Raw genomic sequence first — 25,709 nt, 5'->3', positions numbered from 1 at the left:
ATACTGCACGCTTTTTGTCTTTTTTTACGACGATGTTCAAACAATCATTAAAAATTGACTCCTAGGGTAAAATAATGTTTCCAACTTTAATACACCGGTCAACACTCTCCTCCTAATATTCAGACAACACACTACTCTACCTACCACCACTGAAACACGCAGGAGTGATTACATCCCCTCCCCTCCGTGTAGGGTTGGCGTCAGGAAGGGCATCCGGCCGTAACACAGGGCAAAATAAACATGCGCGACATAGTTCGCACCCGCGCCACCACAAGGTGTGGGAAAAGCGGTAGAAGAAGAAGATTAAAGTAAACTTTTGCAAAGTACTCTGTTCTGCATTTTTGTATTGGTCGGCAAATTTCTTTACACCGGATGTCCTTTCTGTTGCACTTCTCCCTATTTATTCAGGCTTTAACGAGTCCAAAGCGGATTATATATATTGCGCAGAAAACGCAGAAAGAACTGTACCAACAGCAAATAACTTCAAGTTCTTGGGATCAGTTGCACAAGATGATGGAGATACCAGCATAGAAGAAGAAATGAGAGTTCAGTTCTACAGGAATAGATGAAATGAAATGTTGTACGGCTTTTCGTGTCGGGATATCCCAGGACGGGTTTGGCTCGCCAGGTGCAGGTCTTTCTATTTGACTCCCGTAGCTGACCTGCGCGTCGTGATGGGGATGAAATGATGATGAAGACAACACATACACCCAGCCCCCGTGCCATTGGAATTAACCAATTGAGGTTAAAATCCCCGACCCGGCCGGGAATCGAACCCGGGACCCTCTGAACTGAAGGCCAGTACGCTGACCGTTCAGCCAACGAGTCGGACACAGGAATAGATGAAGAAATGCAACGGGTTTGGCTTTTGCATATGGACAGTACCGGTGACGAAAGCCCTTTAACCGGACTCTAGAAGTCGTGGAAATGAAGATGCTAAGATGGTTTCAAGGAGTCACAAAATACGATCTAAAAATAACGATACGATGAAGGCTAACATCCGAGTGACACATGTCAGCACGGAAGTCCGATTCAGATAGTTTGGTCAAGTGGTGAATAGAGAAAAAAGAAGGAAAAGGGAAACGAGGTAGACCGAGAATAGGATGGAGAGACGTCACCGCAGGTCTGAAAGATCTATGACCTATACGACCGGATTAAGTGTATAGTAATTAGCATCAGCGACCTTGCAGCTTATCAGGACTAATAAAGCTGAAGAAGACACTATGTTGAAAGTAGTTCCCATACAGTTCATAGCTAGTCAAAAATTAATAGGCCTATATCCCTGAAATCCGTAACAAGTGCTATTACTAATGTTAACTGATCTAGACTGATTTGAAGATAAGTGGCACACACACATCGTCGATAGACCTTTGCTCTGACACTAACCTTGGACGTAAATCTATCAATAATATCCGCGCTTCATCTTCAAGCATTTTCAAAATCTTGTATACACACTTTGGAAAATTCTCCAAACTAAAGGCACCTCTTTGTGTTTGTAACATTTGAAGAAACAAGAGCATCGTAATCACTAGCAGAAATATAATTGAGAAAGGTACAGTGTAATAATTATAATAGTAATAAGCGCTTCGAAGGCAATTTCTTCGACTGAGGGAACAGAGGGGCTTGCCCTGTCTGGAGTCTTTGGGAAGGCATGGTCAGAAAAACCATGACCATTGGCGGCGAGAGGTAGGTTCCACGAGCCTTGTGCGTCGTCTCTGGGGAATTGACAAAATCAAATCCATCGACAAGCCCTCAATTAATGCCTTCATAATGTATGGTGGACTTATTGAACGGGGACATCTTTAATTAAATGTCTAGAAAAATATTGATGCTGTGTTTTAGGGCTGCAAATGCGAGCTATCGATCAGCTGTCCAAGACGCCCAGCTAGTGAAATTCAGAAAAGGACGTCGCATCGCCACGAGACCGATGAAGCAAGCCGAGGAATAAGGAGGTAGCCTGAGAGGCAGGTGACTGGGAGAAGTTTCATCAGCGTGTTATTCAGTAGACTACCATCAGTCGTGAGAAAAGGGAGCTACGAAGAAGATTAGCTAGAAAATCTAGTACATTTCTAAACCAACCATTGTTTTTCAGAAATATCAGTCCAGTTGAAGAATTATTACTAACGATGCTTGTGTAAAGTAGTTGGCTTAAGGTGAGGTATGACTGAATAATAATAATAATGTTATTTGCTTTACGGCCCACTAACTACTTTTTAAGGTCTTCGGAGATGCCGAGGTGCCGGAATTTAGTCCCTCAGGAGTTCTTTTACGTGCCAGTAAATCTACCGACACGGGGCTGTCGTATTTGAGCACCTTCAAATACCACCGGACTGAGCCAGGATCGAACCTGCCAAGTTGGGTTAGAAGGCCAACGCCTTAACCGTCTGAGCCACTCAGCCCGGCAGGTATGACTGAAATGTCAAACTTCTTACAGTTTTCAAGCTATTACAAATGAAATTTATGTCGCATACATAGACTCTTACTAGTAAGCTGTTTACTAAATTTCTTTTATTTAGGTCATTTGGTTGTGAGGTTATTCTTCTTTGTACCAAGTTTTTTTTGCGTGCAACAAAAAACGGCTCTGCCACGAAATTTGAAAAGTGGAACGAGGGCTGGAACGGGGTCCACTGAGCCTCGGGAGGTCAACTGAGTAGATGTGGATTCGATTCCCACTTCTCCAGGCAAATGCCGGGATGTTACCTAACTTCAGTCCACGGCCGCTTCATTCCCTCTTCCTTGCCTGTCCCTTTCAATCTCCCCATCCCTCCACAAGGCCCCTGTTGAGCATAGCAGGTGAGGTCACCTGGGCGAGATACTGGTACTTCTCCCAAGTTGTATCCTCTACCCAATGCCTCGCGCTCCAGGACACTGCCCTTGAGGCGGTAGAGATGGGATCCCTCGCTGAGTCCGAGGGAACACCGACCCTGGAGGGTAAACAGATTAAGAAAGAAAGAAAGAAAGAAAGAAAGAAAGAAAGAAAGAAAGAAAGAAAGAAAGAAAGAAAGAAAGAAAGAAAGAAAATAACGAAAACCCTACATTAACACAAGGTAACCGTCACATGCTGGAGGGGAACGCTGCCATCTTCCCGTAGCCGCACGCAAGTAAATTCACTTCATAGGATTTTTTAGCCGTCTATCGTAGATGTTGCGCCAGCACGCCTGTAGCCTCATGAGGAGTACCTCAGCGGTTATTGCACTGATCAAGATAGATTCACGTGGTCCAAGATCGCTCTTATTTATAAGGGTGAGCTGGGCGATGATTGGTTGACTTAAACTGAAATTCACGTTTCGGCAACTTAGAAACAGGAGACTTACGCCCTCTTCACACGGAGCCACTCAAAAGAAACTGTAGTTGCCTGGATACCAGCAGACTGGGAGACCGGGCTACCAAAGTTGCCCGTTCTCTACACACGGTCCACGCAGTTTCGAGTAGCGGCCACGTGATATAGTCGTGAATGGCTTGGTAGCACGTCAAAAAAGACTATCCGGTAGTGGATCAAGTACTTCAACTATAAAATGTATCACTCCATAAAGCTATTGGCATGTAGTGATGCAGACGGTTTTTCCACTGCTATCGAAACTGGATATGCTCGCAGGAACAGTGGTGAGGGATATTTCGTGCAACAACTACGAAGCACTGGATTACAAATAGCCATCGACATTGCCAATTTATTTAAATGACTATGACTTCCCCTACTACTTCTTCGGAGACGAAGCCTTTGCATTGTCACCATATTTTCTGCGATCATACCCCCAAAGAACTCTTGATAATGTTAAAATAATTTTTAACTACAAACAGAGCAGATGAAGAAAAACGGTGGAATGTACCTTCGGAATCATAGCCGAAAAATGTTAAGTGCTGAACACTGCACTTGATATCATTTTTTTTTTGCTATTGGCTTTACGTCGCACCGACACAGATATGTCTTATGGCGACGATGGGACAGGAAAAAGCTGGGAGTGGGAAGGAAACGGCCGTGGCCTTAATTAAGGTACAGCCCCAGCATTTGCCTGGTGTGAAAATGGGAAACCACGGAAATCCATCATCAGGGCTGCCGACAATGGGGCTCGAATCTACTATCTCCTGAATACTGGATACTGGCCGCACTTAAGCGACTGCAGCTATCGAGCTCGGTGCACTTGATGTCACAAAACTCCATTTGCATTATTCACAAATTTGTGCGTAAAATAAAAAGTCTTTTTTTTGCTAGGGGCTTTACGTCGCACCGACACAGGTAGGTCTTATGGCGACGATGGGATAGGAAAAGCCTAGGAGTTGGAAGGAAGCGGCCGTGGCCTTAATTAAGGTACAGCTCCAGCATTTGCCTGGTGTGAAAATGGGAAACAACGGAAAACCATTTTCAGGGCTGCCGATAGTGGGATTCGAACCTACTATCTCCCGGGTGCAAGCTCACAGCCGCGCGCCTCTACGCGCACGGCCAACTCGCCCGGTAATTAAAAGTTTGCCGTATACTCCACAACCATTGGACAGTTCTGAAACTCACACTAATATCTCCAAAATACCACTGAGAAAGCTTGAACTGCATGATCGGGTTACTCCTAATGAAGTGAGAAATGATTTAGCCAACTGTTTTCTTACTCATCGTGTTTCCCTTCCGTGGCCGTGGAGATGTTGTATATAAAATTGACTCTACTTTTATCATATTCATTTGATTTATGTAATTCATTACGTTTGTACTTCCTTCATTAGGAATGGTTGTGGAATAAAGCACTGAACTAAAACTGACACACAGTTTCACTTTCTTTTTCTTTCTTGTTTACACTCTTTCTAGTAAAGGAAATATCGTGTGCCTGCCTGTGAGTTGAACTACTTTGGCCAACTCACTTCAAACTCTGATAATGACATCTCGCTTTGTGTACCCTTTAATTTTGTAATTATACAGCACAGAATGCTTTTCAAATTAGCCCACGAATTTCTGGTTAAAACCTTGCTCTCCCATTTCGTAAGAGTCGCGCTACTCGATAGACTGGAATAGCGAGTAGACCAACATGCTGCGTTGCGGATACTCGGGTCGGTTCGGTCTTCCGGTTTCTCTGACTCCATTTGCACCATGTGAGTGCTGCCATTGAAATACCAAAGCGGCGCTGTCTGGTCGCCTAGTTTCTTCGTACCCAAGCTACTCCAGTTTATTTTAAGTTGCTCCGTGTGAAGAGGGCCTTAAGCCAACATTTAAAATACTCCACTAAAGATAGTTCATTCCATATCCCTACGTGGCACCCGAAACCAAATTAGTGACATCTATTTACAAACTTCGAAATAAGGTTGTTTTCATGAAGTTCGTCATATCTCCGCGAGACTTCAATTCGGTTCGGTGTCTAAGGAGTTCCCTACCATTAAGGAGAGGCTTTACTGCCGGCACAATTACTAATGATTATTATTGTTCTTGTTGTCAGAAGACCGTTTCTGCAACGTGTTGTGCCTAAGGTGCTTCTATAAAGTAGACCTTGTTCATAAAACATCCGTTTTCGATCTTCAGTCCTTAAACATTAACACAATTCTTGGAAGTAATAATAATAATAATAATAATAATAATAATAATAATAATAATAATAATAACCATCGCGAGCAATAACTTTTAATTCATGATTTTCAACTTTTTATTTTTAGTAGATGAGATGAGGGTTCAGGGGTGCAATACGGTATTGTGGAAAATCTATGTCTGTACAATGTGAAGGAGTTAAAATATAAGTAGTCGTACTTGTTGGGATTCGAAGAAGAATTATCCTTTGCTAGGATCGTAGGCGGACGAAAATATGTCATAACTCTATAAGTATTGACTTAACAATTGAGAATTTAAATCTAACTTACAGATCAATTTGGCTGCACAGTTTGTGTCAGGGGGCTGTGCGCATGGTTTCCGGAGTTGGTGGGTTCAGACCCTGCAGTCGGAAGCGCTGTGGATGATTTTGCGTGGTTTATCATTTTCTATCAGGCCACGGTCACTTCCTTCCCAGTCCTAGCGGTTTCTAAGCCATCATCGCCGTAAGACATGTCTCCGTCAGTGTGACGTAAAACAAACAGCAAAAAAATGTAACTAGTTGGTTACCAGGCATCGGGCGGGTTCTATTTTCTATTGCCGAACTCAAGCCTGTAAAAAGGAAGAGGGTAAATGATGGACTTGTGAAGTACACCGGTATCAAGTAAGTGTAAGTATTGAAAACAAAGAAACGCTATAGTTGGCAGATTGTTTGCCCAAGTAAGCGACCAACCGTACGCTGAGTTAATATGTGGGTAATGTTTTAAAACAGGACATTTATGGTTTTCCGTGGTTTCCCATTTTCCCACCAGGCAAATGCTGGGGCTGTACCTTAATTAAGGCCACGACCGCTTCCTTCCCACTCCTAGCCCCTTCTAGTCCCATTGTCGCCATAAGAGCTATCTCTGTCGGTGCGACGTTAAGCCACTAGCAAAACAAAAACAAAAACAAAAACAAAACGGACATTTATGGCTAAGGACTGAGAAGGTAGCCGGCATAGCCTCATTAATTGAAATGAGGCATTTTCATCATGATAAAAAAGAAAACGACCGAACTCGATAGCTGCAGTCGCTTAAGTGCGGCCAGTGTCCAGTATTCGGGAGATAGTGGGTTCGTACCCCACTGTCGGCAGCCCTGAAGATGGTTTTCCGTGGTTTCCCATTTTCACACCAGGCAAATGCTGGGGCTGTACCTTAATTAGGGCCACGGCCATTTCCTTCCCAGTCCTAGCCCTTTCCTGTCCCATCGTCGCCGTAAGACATATCTGTGTCGGTGCGACATAAAGCCAATAGCAAAAAAAAAAAGAAAAGAAAATGGGGAAGCAACCGAAAATCGACAACAGGGCTGACGATGGAAGACTCAGACTTACCATCTCCCTAACACAAGCTCCCAGTTGCATATCTCGTACTGTGATGTGAGCTCGCTTCGAAGATATTTCCTGAACAGCGTCCTGTCCTCATATACAGGATGGTCGGAAACAACGTGAACCGGGTATATGAGCGTTAGAGCGTCATATTGATACGCATTTTGAAATAAATAATTAGATATCTCTTACCGTTGTAATTTTATCAGCTGCTCAAATTAGCCAATCAGATCGCTTCGTGGGTGAATTCAAATGGGCTTCGCAAGGCGGTGTTGCTAAATCTGTACGTGACTTACGAGCAGCTTGAGAGCCAGTCTGAGAAATGAGCATGAAACACACCGTTGGTTTCAACCAATGTCACCGTAGAGTGAGATCCTGTCAGCTCGGAGGTTTGTATTCAAACCCCTTCCCTGGCGAAGTTTTATTCTTCGATGGTGCTCTCTTGCAAGTCTTAAGCCACGTACAGATTTAGCAACACCGCCTCGCAAAGTCAATTTCAATTCACCCGCGAAGTGATCTGATTGGTTAACTCCAACAGCTGATAAAATGGCAACGGTGCGAGGTATCGAATTTTTTCTTTCAAATTATTTATCAAGATGACCAACTCTTTAACGCTCTTCACGTTGTTTCCGACCACCCTGTACTTGTAATATACCATTCAGTATTCCTCTGTAAATGAACTACTACTGTTGATGAGAATCCTTTTGAATTTGAATTCTGTTCTTATTTAAGTGTGGACAAAATAGTCTTGCGATATACACTGATCTGTCAGAACATTATAACCACCTACTACTATCGATATAAACCCGTCCAGGCGGTAGCAGCCTCACCTGACGAGGAATCACTGCTAGACGGACACACGCACGGTGCGTGTAATATCAGTGAGCGCGCGTGTCCGTGTGTAAAATGTGAAAGGCGCGCGGTCTGAGTGTGATCGAGGGCAGATTGTGTTGGCTCGGAGGCTCGGCTTTCGGAAACTGCACGACTTGTCGGGTGTTTGAGGAGTTCTGTGGTGAATGTCTTCAACAAATGGCGAAATGAAGGTGAAACCACGTCCAAACGTCGAGGGGTTTGACGGCCAACCCTCATTATAAATATCGGACATCGTAGGCTGGGCAGACTGGTAAAACAGGACAGGCGGTCAACTGTGGCGGAACTATCATCAGACTTTACGATTGGTCAGAGTACAAGTGTGTGTGAACACACAGTGCACCGAACACTCCTAAGGATGAACCTCCGCAGCCGACGATCCATGCATGTGCCAATGTTAACACCACGACATCGGCAACTACGAGTGACATGTGCACGTGACCATCGTCACTGGACGTTGGCGCAGTGGCAGATCATTGCATGGTCTGATGAATCCCGATACCTTCTTCATCATGCCGATGGGAGGGTGCGAATCCGTCGTCCTCCAGGGGAACAGCTCCCTGGCACCTGCACTGCGGGACGGAGACAACCTGGCGGCGGCTCAATGATGCTCTGGGGAACATTCACATGGGCATCCCTAGGTCCAGTGAAGCTCGTGCAAGGCACCATGACGGCCGAGAAGTATCGTACACTGGTTGCAGATCACGTAAACCTTTTCATGTCGTACATGTTTCCCAATGGCAGTGGCATTTTTCAACAAGATAATGCGCCATGTCACAAGGCCAGGAGTGTAATGGAGTGGTTTGAAGAACACAGTGGCGAGTTGCAATTGATGTTATGGCCCCCAATTCGCCAGATCTTAACTCGATCGAACACATCTGGGATGTGATTGAACGTGGCGTCAGAGTTCATCGCCGCCTCCCCTCCCCAGAACTTATGGGAAATAGGTGACTTGTGTGTGCAGATGTGGTGCCAACTCCGTCCAGTGACCTACCAAAGCCTCATTGCTTCCATGCCAAGACGCATCGCCGCTGTTATCCGTGCAAAAGGTGGACATACTGGCTATTAGGTAGGTGGTCATAATGTTCTGGCTGATCAGTGTATTCTGCATATTTCCGCCTCTTATAGTCATCCTGTGTCTACCAGTCCGTCTCACAGTATTCATTTTTCACAATATTCTGTGACTTAGTCACGTCAAGTTCACCTGGGTCTGCACCGTGTACATCTGTTCGATGTATCTAATTCATTCTATCTTCTTCTGTTGCATGTTCTCAAGTCTTAGACTTTACATTCCTTTTCATTTCTCGACTTCCATTACGTTAGTGGTACATGCGACTGGCGTATAGTTTCTTGAAGGTGGACCTTTTGACTTGACTAGGGGAAATAAATCGAGATTTTAAATATGATCTTTGGCACAGATCATTTTCTTTGTCACATTCTGAATTCATAGTTCAATAGAATAATGAAAATCAAAACTCTGTAATTAGAAACAAGTTGCCTAACTAACACTTCCACATCGAAGGTTTAGATCTCGATAAGTCTACATGAAATTTTGTGGTGGATACGAAAATAGCACAAGTCATGTTTGGAGTCCCTAGATTTCCCATTATTATTATTATTATTATTATTATTATTATTATTATTATTATTATTATTATTATTAAACGACTTGCACATCGCATAAAACTCAGCTCTCTATGAACTATGATCAGGACTTTCTTTATACTAGAAGGCATTTCTCTCCATTTTCAACACTGTTAATCTACACATTTTAGGTTATTCATTATGTCCAGAGTCCGCCTCTGTGGTGTAGTGGTTAGCGTGATTAGCTGCCACCCCCGGAGGTCCGGGTTCGATTCCCGGCTCTGCCACGAAATTTGAAAAGTGGTACGAGGGCTGGAATGGGGTCCACTCAGCCTCGGGAGGTCAACTGAGTAGAGGTGGGTTCGATTCCCACCTCAGCCATCCTGGAAGTGGTTTTCCGTGGTTCCCCACTTCTCCTCCAGGCGAATGCCGGGATGGTACCTCACTTAAGGCCACGGCCGTTTCCTTCCCTCCTCCTTGTCTATCCCTTCCAATCTTCCCATCCCCCCGCAAGGCCCCTGTTCAGCATAGCAGGTGAGGCCGCCTGGGCGAGGTACTGGTCACCCTCGCCATTTGTATCCCCCGACTCAGAGTCTGAAGCTCCAGGACACTGCACTTGAGGCGGTAGATGTGGGATCCCTCGCTGTGTCCAAGGGAAAAATCAACCCTGGAGGGTAAACATATTAAGAAAGGAAAAGAAAGAACACATGTGGGAGCTGTTGGAGAAAAGTATAAGGACAGGATTACATACCAATAAAGTGGAGTTCTTTAACAGTTTGAAATCTCAAAAGGATGTGTGTGTGTGTGTGTGTGTGTGTGTGTGTGTGTGTGTGTGTGTGTGTGTGTGTGTGTGTGTGGATTTAGTAGTGTGGTGTACTGAGTATATGTGAAGTGTGCTGAGATAAACACAAAATCCAAGTACCGAGTCAGAGTAAGTAACCAGTTGCGTGAAAATTCCCCGAGCCGGCCGAATATTGAACCTGAGCCCTTCTGAACCGAATGCTAAGACACTGACCATCGAGCCAAGGAGTAGGAAAAGCAATGTTTCCAATAGCTTTGATATAAAATTTTCTGTCTCCGGAAATATTCGTTTTACTTCAGAATCCAGAACTCCAGGAAGCTAAATGCAAGTGGTTCCTCGCCGAGCAATCCGTCAACCTGTATGTGAAATATCGTTCAGTTTTAACTATCAGACCAAGTTATAGAGTAGTTGCAAGAACGGTAAGTCTAAATCTTAGCCCTCAAAAATTATAGTTTTTTTACAATCATTGCAATCTTACCGTAACAGAGTAAACTGGGGTATCATTATACGAAAGGCCTGATATTTTTATAGGTTCTAGTTTTTGTTTTATTCCCAGTCGTTGAACGTCTCACTAGCGCAAAGGTTTTCGCCAGCAGAAGGATAGAAGGGGGAAGGTAGTATCTGTGGTAATAGAAGATACATCTTTCCATATAGGGTTGGCATCATGTAGTGCAACCGGCCAGAAACTCTAGATTTTCTACTCTGTTATAGAGGAATATACTAATCCACTTTTTTTGCTATATTGCTTTACGTCGCACCGACACAGATAGGTCTTATGGCGACAATGGGACAGGGCTAGGAGTGGGAAGGAAGCGGCCGTGGCGATAATTAAGGTACACCCCAGCATTTGCCTGCTGTGAAAATGGGAAACCACGGAAAACCATTTACAGGGCTTCAGACAGTGGAGTTCGAACCCACTATCTCCCGGATGCAAGCTCATAGCTGCACGACCCTTAACCGCACGGCCAACTCGCCCGGTATATACTATCCGCTATGGCTGAAGGAGATTCGTAGTTTTTCCAGATAATGGACCCTTGTTGGACGACACATCTACCAGATACTGTGCGTACAATCAAATACACGTGTAGACAGGTATCTTTTTGCATCATGACATTTCTAGTCACCAATTTACTCCGGAGCGCTAATGTAACTGTGAAAGTGCTCCTTATCTTTAACACCCGCGAGCTCGTGATACAAAAAAAGCTTCTGGAATTAAAACTAAATGGGTTGAAAAATATGAAGGAAGCATTTAACAAGAAAAGCCATTAAGCTACCATAAACAAGAAGCAAATGGTTTGTATTCTTGGAGCTCATTTCCTCGCCGCAGTAGAGATTCTACTTGAGACCAGGATGCGCCCTCCTGAGTTACGGCCTTAGTGCTATTAATTATCACGATGTTTAACCTAGCGCCACACTTTGCTACCTTGGTGTTTTATTTAATTGTTCTCCGGGCAAGCTGGCCGTGAGCTTGCATCTGGAAGATACTGGGTTCGAACCCAACTGTCGGCAGCCCTGAAGATAGTTTTCCGTGGTTTCCAATTTTCACACCAGGCAAATGCTAGGGCTGTACCCTCATTAAGGCCATGGCCACTTCCTTCCGATTCCTAGGGCTTCCTTATTCCATCGTCGCCATATGACCTATCTGTGTCGGTACGACGTAAAGCCTATTTTAAAATAAACCTATTTAATTGTTCTATATGGTGTAGCATTCGCACCGCCGTTCACTACAACTTCTGGCTGGCATTCTCCGCTTCTGGAAGTAAGGGTTTAAAGCAAAACCTCTCTGTATAGCCATATGATGCTAGAAAAACACTCAATAATACGAAGATGTCACGTCTCAGAAGACAAGCTAAGTGACTCCAACGGTGGATCGCTGGCTTTCTGAGCTCAAGTCCTCGGTTTCGAACCTGGTTTAGTATGGTATTCGTATGCTCAGTATGATATACTCAGATACGCCAGCCTCATATCGGTAGATTTACCGGCATGTCAAAATTCCTACGAGGAAAACTTCCGCCACCTCAGAGTCTCCGTAAAACGTAAGAGTAGTTTGTGGTATGTAAAACCAATTACATTATTATTATTATTATTATTATTATTATTATTATTATTATTATTATTATTATTATTATTATTATTATTATTATTACCCAGCCATGCCAACCAGGATCGTTCGAGAATAAGTCTAGATGACTCACGCAAAAATGTCACCAACGTAGTATAATTCAATTATAGAATAATTCAACTAAATCCTCCTCCGATTTTATAAGTCAAAAACATCACTGAGAAAATGTTCTAGAGGCAGTGATTTACCGTATTGGACCACTATTATTAGGTTATAATTATTATCATTACCGACATTGACGTGAGGAAATACTTGCACTTGAAGAGATAATTCTCACACACATGACTACGAGTCTAATCCCGTAATTACATCAGACCACAAATCGACCACAAACCAAGAAGTAGAAATGGAAAGTTTGGTACTACAAGAAATCTTGCTAATGGAGAAAATTTACGCTATAAGAAATGAGAGAAGATCGTGATATATTTTAGAAAGAAGTGGAAAGGAATTACGTTATAACATTTTAATTATATTTGGGAGATGGCGCTTGACCTCGTTGTGGCTTCATCGCCCCAGGGCCTCCGTGTCTAGAATCGGGGCTGCGCTTCTGTTCTAGCTAAACATGCGGATGGAGTCTTCACAGGTTAAAATCCACTCCATTGCGTTGAAATCATCTTGCGAATGGCCATTTGATCTTAGAATAGCACTGAAAAGTCCACATTCGATTTTCAAAGTAGCTGAAACTCAGATAATAATTTTAGGACTTTGTCCAGAATCACATGCTAATTGATGACGCAGAACGACGTGAAGGATACTTAACTTGCGGCACGCCGAACAGAAATGAGTGAAAAACTTCTCTCGACACACGCTCATATGCCTTTACCTGGCTGTCTGGCGTAATACAGTGCACATATCCTATTGGTTATCACGATAGGATAACCAATGTTCTTGATTGGAACATTCCAGAATAACACACGCAATATATTACTGACATATTCAAATAACTCTACACTTGTTGCAGACTGACACAGGGTTCGCCTCGATAAGGAAGGAAAACAGAAAAAGATAGTGCAGCGCACAGAATATAATATGGTTCAACGCAGGTGATATCTCTCCTTTGGCTGAGTCGCTCAGTGTGGTTAGAAACATTCCACGGTAGGATGCTCCACTCACTCGGCGGAGAAAATGACATTCTCACTGCACCACACCGGAATTCTAACTCACGTATTTAATCTGACGGGGCCAGTGGATTCATGTGGAATTTGTGCTGGTTGAAGTAAAACTGGAACAGGTTTAGTCTATCAATTTCATTCCAGTAACTTCGTTTCTTCTTTCACCTCCTCTTTGGGTGCGATCTGTGTGAACTAGGAGCCAGACAAATAAAATAAAAATAAAGAATTAAGTAAAGTCTTATTTCACTTCTTATGCCATAACATTTTGCTTATACTATAAAACGTGTGCGACGAAATTAACTGTACACGCATAAATAATTATTATGGCCGCAAAATGGCTCAATGTTAAGAATAAGAAATAAAAGAGATATGATCTATTTTGCCTGATTCCTGCCATATACCAAGTCTAAAATAGTCCCAAGGTGTAGAAATGTTCCGTCTGGTGATACTTGTCCCAAACATCCGAGACGGTGGTAAATACACTGACTGACAGAGCAAATGCAACACCAAGAAGGAGTGGTCAGAACTTAATGCCAAATGCAGGGCAGACTGACGTCACTGAGGTATGCTCATGATGTGAAATGCGCCACTGTGCTGCGCACGTAGCGAACGATAAATGGGACACGGCGTTGGCGAATGGCCCACTTCGTACCGTGATTTCTCAGCCGACAGTCATTGTAGAACGTGTTGTCGTGTGTCACAGGACACGTGTATAGCTAAGAATGCCAGGCCGCCGTCAACGGAGGCATTTCCAGGAGACAGACGACTTTACGAGGGGTATGGTGATCGGGCTGAGAAGGGCAGGTTGGTCGCTTCGTCAAATCGCAGCCGATACCCATAGGGATGTGTCCACGGTGCAGCGCCTGTGGCGAAGATGGTTGGCGCAGGGACATGTGGCACGTGCGAGGGGTCCAGGCGCAGCCCGAGTGACGTCAGCACGCGAGGATCGGCGCATCCGCCGCCAAGCGGTGGCAGCCCCGCACGCCACGTCAACCGCCATTCTTCAGCATGTGCAAGACACCCTGGCTGTTCCAATATCGACCAGAACAATTTCCCGTCGATTGGTTGAAGGAGGCCTGCACTCCCGGCGTCCGCTCACAAGACTACCATTGACTCCACAGCATAGACGTTCACGCCTGGCATGGTGCCGGGCTAGAGCGACTTGGATGTGGGAATGGCGGAACGTCGTGTTCTCCGATGAGTCACGCTTCTGTTCTGTCAGTGATAGTCACCGCAGACGAGTGTGGCGTCGGCGTGGAGAAAGGTCAAATCCGGCAGTAACTGTGGAGCGCCCTACCGCTAGACAACGCGGCATCATGGTTTGGGGCGCTATTGCGCATGATTCCACGTCACCTCTAGTGCGTATTCAAGGCACGTTAAATGCCCACCGCTACGTGCAGCATGTGATGCGGCCGGTGGCACTCCCGTACCTTCAGGGGCTGCCCAATGCTCTGTTTCAGCAGGATAATGCCCGCCCACACACTGCTCGCATCTCCCAACAGGCTCTACGAGGTGTACAGATGCTTCCGTGGCCAGCGTACTCTCCGGATCTCTCATCAATCGAACACGTGTGGGATCTCATTGGACGCCGTTTGCAAACTCTGCCCCAGCCTCGTACGGACGACCAACTGTGGCAAATGGTTGACAGAGAATGGAGAATCATCCCTCAGGACAACATCCGCACTCTTATTGACTCTGTACCTCGACGTGTTTCTGCGTGCATCGCCGCTCGCGGTGGTCCTACATCCTACTGAGTCGATGCCGTGCGCATTGTGTAACCTGCATATCGGTTTGAAATAAACATCAATTATTCGTCCGTGCCGTCTCTGTTTTTTCCCCAACTTTCATCCGTTTCGAACCACTCCTCCTTGTTGTTGCATTTGCTCTGTCAGTCAGTGTATATTATTATGAAGCATTAGTGAAATTAAATTCGGTACGGCTCCTTGATTGAATAGACGGCATCGTGGCCTTCAGTTCTGAAGACCCCAGGTTCGATTACAGGCCACGTCGAAGCTTTTAACGGCATCTTGTTCATTCGTCTGACTCTGGGACTGGGGTTTGTGTTTGTCTCAATGCACTTATCTTCACTCACTGGCAATACACCGCACTGCCTAACACCATAGAAACACGCAATATTGAACACATATCCCCCATAGGGTTGGTGTCTGGAAGGGTATCTGGCAGTAAAACTGTGCCAAATCCACAAAAAGTGCCTATCCCAATAAATTGGGGAGGAGGCTAGTAAGATGATGATGATGATGATGATGATGATTGAGGCTCTGAGACAGCCACGAGGAAAGCTATTTGCTATATTTACGGGCTTTTCAAAAGCTGTCTTTAGCGCATGTTGTGAGGTTTTATTTCATTTCAATGGGGTTAAAAGTTGCCTGCTGGCATTTCTTGATGGATACAGTGCTTTTGTATCCATCTCTTTTCACAGGCGATAGTAAAGTGTAGCTTCCACCGAAGTCCCAGTCTTATCCATGGCTGTGACAATATGGAAGCTGCTGGGGTATGGGTGGTGCTGGGTAATGACATTCAGAGCACGACCAGTGCATCTGAGTGTTATGAAAGGTGTTACTCATAGGGTCTGTCGTGCTGCAATAGCACTTTCTGACCCAGTGAGGAAAGCAATGGCAAACTACCTCACTCCTCGTCTTGCCTAGTGCGCCTCATTTTGTTGATGCCATTGGTTTTTGCGGTTTCCTTATAACCGCATAAACTTTGGAGGTGCTATTTGAGGATCCAACCAGCCTCTGGGCTGATGACCTAACAGACACAGACGGGGTTAAAATATTAATATATTAAGATTGTGGTGAGTGAGTACTCTAGTGAATCAATGATCTTTTCTACGTATTTATGAATACTAACTGTTACACCTTAATCTTCTTGTATTTACAGTTTGAGTTTTTATGTTTAAGTTTTGAATATATACACAGTGAATTGGCTTTTCTGTGCAAATTTCAATGTTGGTGACACTTCGTGTTTTAACTTCTTTGAGCCGGACATGAAATTGAGATACGGCTGGCAGCATGACTAGGCCTACTCTCGCGTGGAACTTTGTTACACAGAAATGCATGCCATTGTTATCAATGACATCCATTATTAGAATAAGCTTAATTTTTCTTTGTGTATAATATTTTAGTCTGTGCTATTCACAAGTGTAAATAAAGTACGTCCAAATCATAAAATATTAATTTATTACGAACCAGTCACATGGCTATTTTAATTCAGTCCACTTTCCATCGCATCCCTTACACGTAAGTGCATTATTAATCGATTAAGTTAAAATAAGTTATTTAAGTGGACGCGACAATGTGTAGCATAACCTCAAACATAACGGCCCGGTGGATGACGAAGACGATGTTGGGAGATGGTTTTGAGTAATCATGACGCCAACCAAGGAGGTAAAATATCAGTAGCTAATGCAGAGGAAGCGATCGAACATTAAATCTGCAACATATGGAAGCACATCTGCTGCAATGACATGACTAAAGAAGAAAACGACGTTAGGAAGAGAACTGCAAGCTAAGATGGCTTATATAAATCCAAAATAAGAAAAGCAGCTGGCCCCTGGCACAGGATACAATTTCTACACATTCACGAACTGTTCCTGAATCCACGAAGATCAGCCTAGAATATCAATTCAAATGCAATTAAAAAGTTTGAACCCAGCAGATCAACAGTAATTAAATATAAAACGCCAAACATCCCAGAGGTTAATGACGAAAACACTTCGTCTAATACGACACAGACCGAGTAAATAGCGATAGTGTGGTGCCATTTCAAATCAGAGGAGTGAAAATAAATGGAATAAACGGAATGAAATAAATGCCTGATAGGACTGCAGAATGACATGAAAAATACGAATACTGCTTCATTATGGGATATTGAGAGATAATAGTTCCAAAAATTACACCCTGCAAACACAAGACACAGCGGAGGAAAGTATGGACGGAGTATGCGCGGCGTGGTGATACATATATACATCCTCATTATGGACTGGTATGCGTTTCAGCGTTTAGACTGCAAGCCTCTGTGAATTTATTTAACGCCTCCACAATCCTCTATTTGTAGCTAGCTCTGTGGCTTCGTTTAGTTTATCTTTATATCATTAGAAACTGAGCCTAACCATTGTCGTCTTGGTCTCTCTCTTTACTTCTTTTACCCTCCATGACTGAATCCATTATTCTCTGAGGTAACCTATTCTCCTCCATTCGCCTTATATGATCCCACCACCGAAGCCAGCTTATGTGTACAGCGTCACCAATCGAGTTCATTCTTGACTAACTTAGCCTTTCCTTCACTCATAAGCTCATTAATCTTTTTAAGATGTTTACGGCCATTAGAGACCACAATAAGCAACTGTTACAAATTTTTAGAAGCCTTCTTCGCACCCCATTCTCTTTCTGAATGTCTGTCTCCTTTCCTCTGCCCTGCTGATCTTCTTCACGAAAGCCCTTGAAGTTCTTGATCTGCTGTCGGTACCTGGTTCTGTTAATAATAGTAATTGTTCCGGGATATCACTGGAACAGCAGAGGTGAAAGAAGGTGCCGGGATGAATGGGTCTAACTACAGAGTCAAAGTTAATTTAAAATTTTAACAAAGGATATATTTCTAAGAAAACAATAGAAATTTGATAACTTTTCACTTTAGGGAAATTACAAAGACATAGCAATCTAAAAACAAAACTTAGAAGGATCCAAGAATTTTAACTCTCTTGGGCTAAAAGCCCCTAGTTTTACAATTTCGAGCTCCTAGCTCAACGCACAAATTTGTTCAAGGGCAGAAATCCCCAAATAACATGCAGGCATTCTTACAACACTAGAAAAGAGCTGACACGCTCTCAGTTTTTCAAGCCTATTCAAGGCAATATCAGACTTTACAATTACTTGCCATCAAGGCACAACTTACACAAATGAAACGGGGGTATCTCGTACCCAACCTACTGGGCCTTAGCAGAAAAGAACAGGTTAAGAAAATGGCCCGGAACACCAAGTTAAATGCAGGCGTGTACTTGCACTCCTAAATATGCATTCTTAAAACCTAAAAGGCACTAGGCCGATGACACAGGGGCTATTCCCAATCTATGGAGGTGACTCGTATAAGAATAATTTAAGACATTACAGAAAGGAAGAAAACCCGTTACAAAACGTAGTCACCTCAAATCAGTATGAAAGGGAGCTCGAGAGGGTAAATCACTCTCTATCCCCGAATTACAGTTGCAGATTTTATGAAGTTTTTGCATAAGCCGGCAGAAAATTACATGTTTAGAAAAGTAGGTTACATGGTAAAAGTTTCGGACCTTTCCCGCGGGTTAAACTTCTAAGCTAGCAAGAAATAAAGATGTTAGACGGCCATTACCTTGCTGAAGAACTGCTGCCTGATGATAGAGGCACCACCCGCCTCCTGCTTCACTTACACACACTCAGTTAGATGTTGATCAAATGACCAAGAGACGTGAAAATCCGCAATTTATAAACCCTCGGGGAAAGCTCGAGACCTTTCATGAATAATCAAGCCACACCCTCTCACTTTTATTGGCTAGCTTAAAGTTAAGAAGAAGGCGGTGATTGGTTAGAAATTAATTACAGAAATTCTGGATTGGCTAAATTCAAAACTGGCGGAAAGAAAAGTTAAATATTGCCAACCCACAAATGAATGAACGAAATTTAGTAAAGAACAAACTTATGAATACAAAATTTCTTCAAATAAAGTTCCTTCACTTCGCACCAGTGTGCATGATCATAGTTTTTTTGTAGTGACCTCTATGAGAGAATGTCCAAATTTCTTGATGAACGGAAAACAAAAACAAGTTGAACTACACACAGTACTGGAAACTTCACCATCACAAAATTAAGGAAGTGACATCTTCTGAGTAAAAGTTTAAGTAGGTCTAGTTCCAAGTTCAGTGTTTCTCCTGTAGAGGAGTTCTAATTGGCGCAAGATTTAAATGTGCGGTGTAGAGGTGTACCGCCCGGTACAATAATAATAATAATAATAATAATAATAATAATAATAATAATGAAAGCCCACAACTTGTTTTCCAGTCAATGACCGGGTCAGGGGTGGGATGAATGAAGCCCTCCAACTTGCGGCGAGGATGTGAAATGTGCCGGCTGCCGAGGCCTGTCCCACTCCTCTGGGGCAATGATTAATAACTAACAGATGAAATGAAATGATAGTGGAGAGTGTTGCTGGAATGAAAGATGACAGGGAAAACCGGAGTACACGGAGAAGACCTGTCCCGCCTCCACTTTGTCCAGCACAAATCTCACATGGTGTGACCGGGATTTGAACCACGTTATCCAGAGGTGAGCTGCCGTCTGAGCTGCGAAGGCTCAATAATAATAATAATAATAATAATAATAATAATGATAATAATAATAATAATAATAATAATTTTAACAATATGGTCTCGGCCAATTTTGGCGTTCCATTTTACTCTAACAGTTGGTAAAAAGTAAGCCGGATATATTTTACGAGATAAATGACTGAGTTTTAATTAATTTTGTCGGGTGATTACGAATATCGCCTCACCAGTGAACTTAAACATGCCTACATCGTAAGACATGGAGTGTCGAATGGACTTTCTTCCGTCCAGCAAAATTGCAACTAGCTCTGCCAGGTTTGAACCCGGGATGTTGCGATCCAGCTACCAGCACTTTACCTCTGATCCTCAAGTGGAAGTAGAATATGGTGTGATGGCTTCTAAAACTAATCAACAATGACACTGCATTGACTGGCTGTAGCCTAGTTAGAGTTGTTCCTAATCACCTCCGCGCTAGATGACATTGCAGCTGTAATTGAGCAAGAACTGCCCCGTGAACGACAAGTACTAGTTTATTACTACGAAATTACGGTAGAAATGAATCTGGACTGGCTCCAGAGATTTGGTACGGACTGTACATTGGCGCTGTACTGCACCTTAACTGGAGCAACTTCTGTAGGTTAGAGCAGCTTGTAGAGACATTCCATCCCGTAACATGCAAACTTATATTAACGGAGAAGGAGGGGGATGGAAAAGGATTCGCATTTAACATATTTCGTGTTCGCCTTCAGAAGGAATATGCAAAAGGTATTCTTAACATTTGAAAACAGTTCTTTGGCTAAATTTATTCCTGAAAACGTTCTCACACTTCATGAGATTTTTAACCTCAGACAATGAAAGTATGAAGAGAATAATATCGGAATTATTACAAAGCATTAATAACTTTTATTGGATTTATTTCTATGTTCGCACTGCATTGATAGCTGATCTTGAACGTATACTCACCCGAAAGAACATTTACATAAGTTTTAATTATTTGGATTATAGCTGAATATCTCGTATATAATGTTGAGAAAGCTCTAATGACTATCAAAATGTGTTACCTGGCAAAAGATAATACTATATCCGCTTTGCAAAGGAAAATAATGTCTGCTTGTATTTAAAAGTGCCTAAGTGTCAGTATTTGCAATGTATTTAGTATAGCTAACATTTTACGAATAATACCAGCATTTCAAAGTATATTAAAACGGACTGGAAGCACAAGGAACATTAAATAAAGAACATGAAATTCAACAAAACCTGGTTAACTTTCCGTTTATTCATTTGCACTACAATTGAATACCACCATAACACAATACACAAAATCTATTTGGACGCTGTATCTTAGTGACGTACAGGGCGTGCTGTGGTCTTTCATAAGAGTCGCATTTAGGGTCGGCTGAGAAGCGATAAGGAGCATGTTATCATGGTGCTCCCGCAAATATTTCCACCTAATAAGATAATCAAACTATCATAAGTAACGTGTTACAAGCAGACTAATATAGAGTATTTTCCCGTCAGTGTTAAGAGTTCTTCTTATAGCTAATTTCAAGAAGCAAGCAATTGCCTTAAATCGTCTTCATGCAGTGCAGTCTAGTCGGCAAGAACGTACAAATCTTACGTATTAACAAAAACACAAAAATCAATCAACTGTCATTATGTCTATCTATATAAATAAAATTGCAGGGGGTCCGCTGTTTGTTTGTCTGTTTGTCTGTCTGTTTGTCTGCTCCACCATCACGTCGAAACGGCTAGATAGATCTCAGCCAAACTTCATATTTAGAGTATACTCATCCCGGGGAAGGTTTCGATATGCATATCATTTTAAAATATTTGAATACAGGGGGGGGGTTTATGGGAAAACCAGAATGGTTTTTCCACCATCACGTCGAAACGGCTGGAGAGATCTCAACCAAACTTAATATTTGGAGTACCCTTATCCCGGGGAAGGTTTCGACATGCATATCATTTTAAAATATTTGAATACGCGGGGGGTTTATGGGAAAACCAGAATGGTTTTTCGACCATCACTTCGAAACGGCTGGATAGATCTCAACCAAACTTCATATTTAGAGTATACTCATACTGGGGAAGGTTTCAATATGCATATTATTTTAAAATCTTTGAATAGACGGGGGTTTATCGGAAAACCAGAATGGTTTTCCTCCATTTTCTCTTATACTATTGATTTTCTGTAAACTTCGTTTACCGTACGTGAAACGTCTCTTCATTATAAACAACTTTCGTTATGTTAATAATTTACCTTACTCTTCACATGACGGAGAAATTTACAGTTTTCCGCCGGTATCATGCTCTGCATTTAGTGACCGACAGACCGACAACGAACCTACAGGTTACCATGGCAACGTCTCTGACTGCATGCCAGCAGGGAAGTAACGTATTGACATTTTTCTCATTATGCTTTTACATTCGTGGTTGTTCCTTGGGTAGAAGGCAAGAGAGGCGTCAATCGGCCTATCCGAGGGATATTGGCGGAATATCGTTGGATGTTATAACCGCCCTCGAATAGATTAAGTAATCACACCATCAGTCATATTATTATTTGTTTACCTAGGAATCAGTGGACCTAAATTTCTCCTCTGTTACCGCTTTGTTATATCCATAACTCACACTAGCATAATTTATTGAGGGGCATTTGATTTTCCAATACATTCACTTGCCATATACATATTTGTCGTTATCCGGGTGTCCTCAGTTATAATCCATTTTCTATTACTTTCAACTTTCAACTTTCTTAACTGTATTATTTTCTTCTTTAATTACGCCGTATGTACGCGAGTGCTACAAACTACTGGATGTATTTCCACCAAGACTCATATTTAGAATATACACCTGTCCTTGATAGGTTTTAAGGCAAATATTGTTTCTAAATCCCTGAACTGACTGGAGGTTTATACGAAACCGAAACAGTGATTTTGCACTTCCACAAAATATACACAACCAAAGCTAATTTAAATCTACCTGCCTTGGTAGAAATTAATTTCTAAACCTTTTTTCTCATGTGCATCATTTCGATACGAGGATTAATAACGGAGATATCATTAACGGACGGTTTTTCTGTACAAGTCCCATCGGACTTAACTCACGAGCGGGTGCGTGTAAAGCGTATTCCTTACAACTTGAAAACTACTGAAGACATTCGAACCAAAATTCATATTTAGCATCCACCTGTCCAAAGGTAGGTTTTAAAGGTAAATAACATTTCATGTTCCGGAATGGACTGGCGGTTTGTAGGGAACCGAAATGGTGATTTTACTCTTCCGCAATATATACAGAACTAGACCAACCTGACTGGAAATCGACCAAACGTGATGGAATTCCACCTCTAAACCTTTTTTCATGTGCATTTTTTCGTCAGGAGGATTAATAAGGGAGATACCATGAATGGTCAGTTTTGCAGGTGAAGTCCAGCGGACATAGCCCAAAAGGTGTTTTACATGGAGCAGATTCCTTATCAATATAAATCAAATCGTAACGACTGTGTACCTCTACACTGACTATTTTGGCGAAATTTTCGTTCAGCTTTCCGTTTAAGGGGTAATAATGACCATCTCCATAATTTTTGGTTTAGTTTCCTGAAAGTCCTAATTTTTACCCGCCTCGCCCAAAATCCGGATTGCGGCATAATTTGCCAGAAGAAAAAGAAGATAATTGAATTTTGACAAAATTATACGTTTTAGCCTGTAAAGAACGGAAAACATCCAAGATCATTAAATTTTTCACTTTTTATCCCCGAAGAATATCGAAATATGCAGGCAATTTTTATGATGGTGCAGACCTTCGGAAATTCCTATCACATAACAGATTGCACAATCTCCGTTCAATTTGGAATGATCTACAACCTTGGTCTTATGACTTTTTGCCGTATTTGTATACATTTTACGTTTGATTTTTCTCTATTAATCGATGTTAAGTCAATTTGGAATTTTCACAGCATAATTCATACTTTCGATTACTCATATGAAATACAGAATCATCAAACTCTTCACGAAAATTGGCCCACCCAGTAGCCGTATGTGAGCCAAATGTTATGTATGTAGCTTTCACATAATTATCCGAAAAGTAATGTAATGTGAGATAATCTTACAAAAACGTTACCCTGTTCCACGTTTCTAACTCAATCTGACCCAAGAATAGATGACATATCATAAGACCAGCCATTTAGGCCACTAAATCCGGCGTGTCTTATGGTATAATCCTTTATCGATATGACGTACGTTTAGTAGCAGTTAATCTGTAAATGAAGGTCTTCAATATTGTAAACACGCATATACTTTCGTATGTCGATCTATATATATTCACTGATGTCGATTTGTAGCGATAGAGAAAAGGTGGGTTTGCTATTGTAATCAGTACTCCCCACACGCACTTTGACTGGCAGTATGAAAGGGTTCCTTCTCCAACTCCTGTGTAACTGGCATTAGTAAGGAAGGCCTACAATAGTAATGAATAGCTCCCTTCTCGATTTGACTTGCAGAAGGCAAGTGAGCATGCAGCTTTGTTTATAACTCCCCTACCCGACTGTGTTTGGCAGTAGGCAAGGGTGCCCGCCATTATAAAGAAATGTCCTCATCTAAAATGTGACTGGCATTAGGCATAGTGGCCCGCTATTTTGATGGAAACTCACCAACTTGGTGTGACTGGCAGTAAGGTAGCTGGAAGTAGGAAAATGGACCTGGCATTATAATGATTACTGCACAACTCAACTTCGACTGATAGTAGGGTAATTGCCTGCCGTTATAATAAAAACTCCTCAACTGTAATATGTCTGGAAATAGGAATGGGGGCTGCCATTTTAACTAGACTCCCCAGATCGATTCTGTCCGCGTAGTAGGCAATGGGGCCCGCAATTATAATGTAAACTTCCCAACTCGACTGTGAATGGCAGTAGGCAAGTGAGCCTGCCGTTATATCACAAATACATAACAAACTTTTTACATTGGAAACAACGTACGGGGACCTCCCCATGCTCTTTCTCGGATAACGCTAAGAGACATGCAATTTTAAAACAATCTTATTTACTGCATGTACAATATTTACGTCGATATTCGAATACAATGTAGAATACCGTAGCGAAGCACAGGTACATTCGCTAGTGTTTAATAAAAATAAGCAAAGCCATATCCGTTTTTTTTCAAGTTGCTTTACGTCGCACAGACACAGATAGGTCTTATGGCGACGATGGGACAGGGAAGGGCTAGGAGTGGCAGAGAAGCAGCGGTAGCCTTAATTAAGGTACAGCCCCAGCATTTGCCTGGTGTGAAAATGGGAAACCACGGAAAACCATTTTCAGGGCTGCCGACAGTGGGGTTCGAACCTACTATCTCCCGAATATTGGATACTGGCCGCACTTAAGCGACTACAGCTATCGAGCTCGGTACTTATTTTTTTTTTTGTAGACTCGGTATTCCTCAAGGCTATGTGCCTGTTTACAAATGGAAATCTTGTTAGCAAAATGTTGAAATCCTTGTGGTGAAATCGAATCCACATCCTTCCGGGTGAACCTTTCACGCCTTTAACGCTTAGGCTTGGTAGACAAACACAAAAAAAACTGAAAATTTCGCCTGAATATTATCACAACGTAAATTTTGCAGCTTCCCTTGTCTTTTTTATAGTAGGCTACACAATGTCCCTGAGATATTTCTTCATAACATCGCGTTCAACACACAAACTTGTACGTATTTTCGCGTATTTAAGAAATAATATTTCCTATGGAAATACAATGACAGCTTCAGAATTTATCTTGTAGTAGCAAGATACCCGTGCTTCGCTACGGTATTATACTGAAATTTATAATTTAATGCTTATTGTTTTAGATATATAATCCGCCAAAATTCGCGATCTGACTCGTTTTCTGCGAGAATCCACAAAAATTCCCGATCTGACTGGTTTTCTATTATTTTACGGCACGTTTCCTCCCATTTTTAAATCTTCCTTTCCAGCAATCGTTTTCGTACTTCCCGGGTTAGGCTCAGGTATTCCTCCCGGTCAGTTGGGCCCGTAAATCTTTGCCACCTTTTCCCATAAT

Source organism: Anabrus simplex, chromosome 2 (genome assembly GCF_040414725.1).
Source record: "Anabrus simplex isolate iqAnaSimp1 chromosome 2, ASM4041472v1, whole genome shotgun sequence".
Lineage (NCBI taxonomy): Eukaryota > Metazoa > Arthropoda > Insecta > Orthoptera > Tettigoniidae > Anabrus > Anabrus simplex.
The sequence above is the reverse complement of the archived record's forward strand: the minus strand, read 5'-3'. Positions refer to the sequence as shown.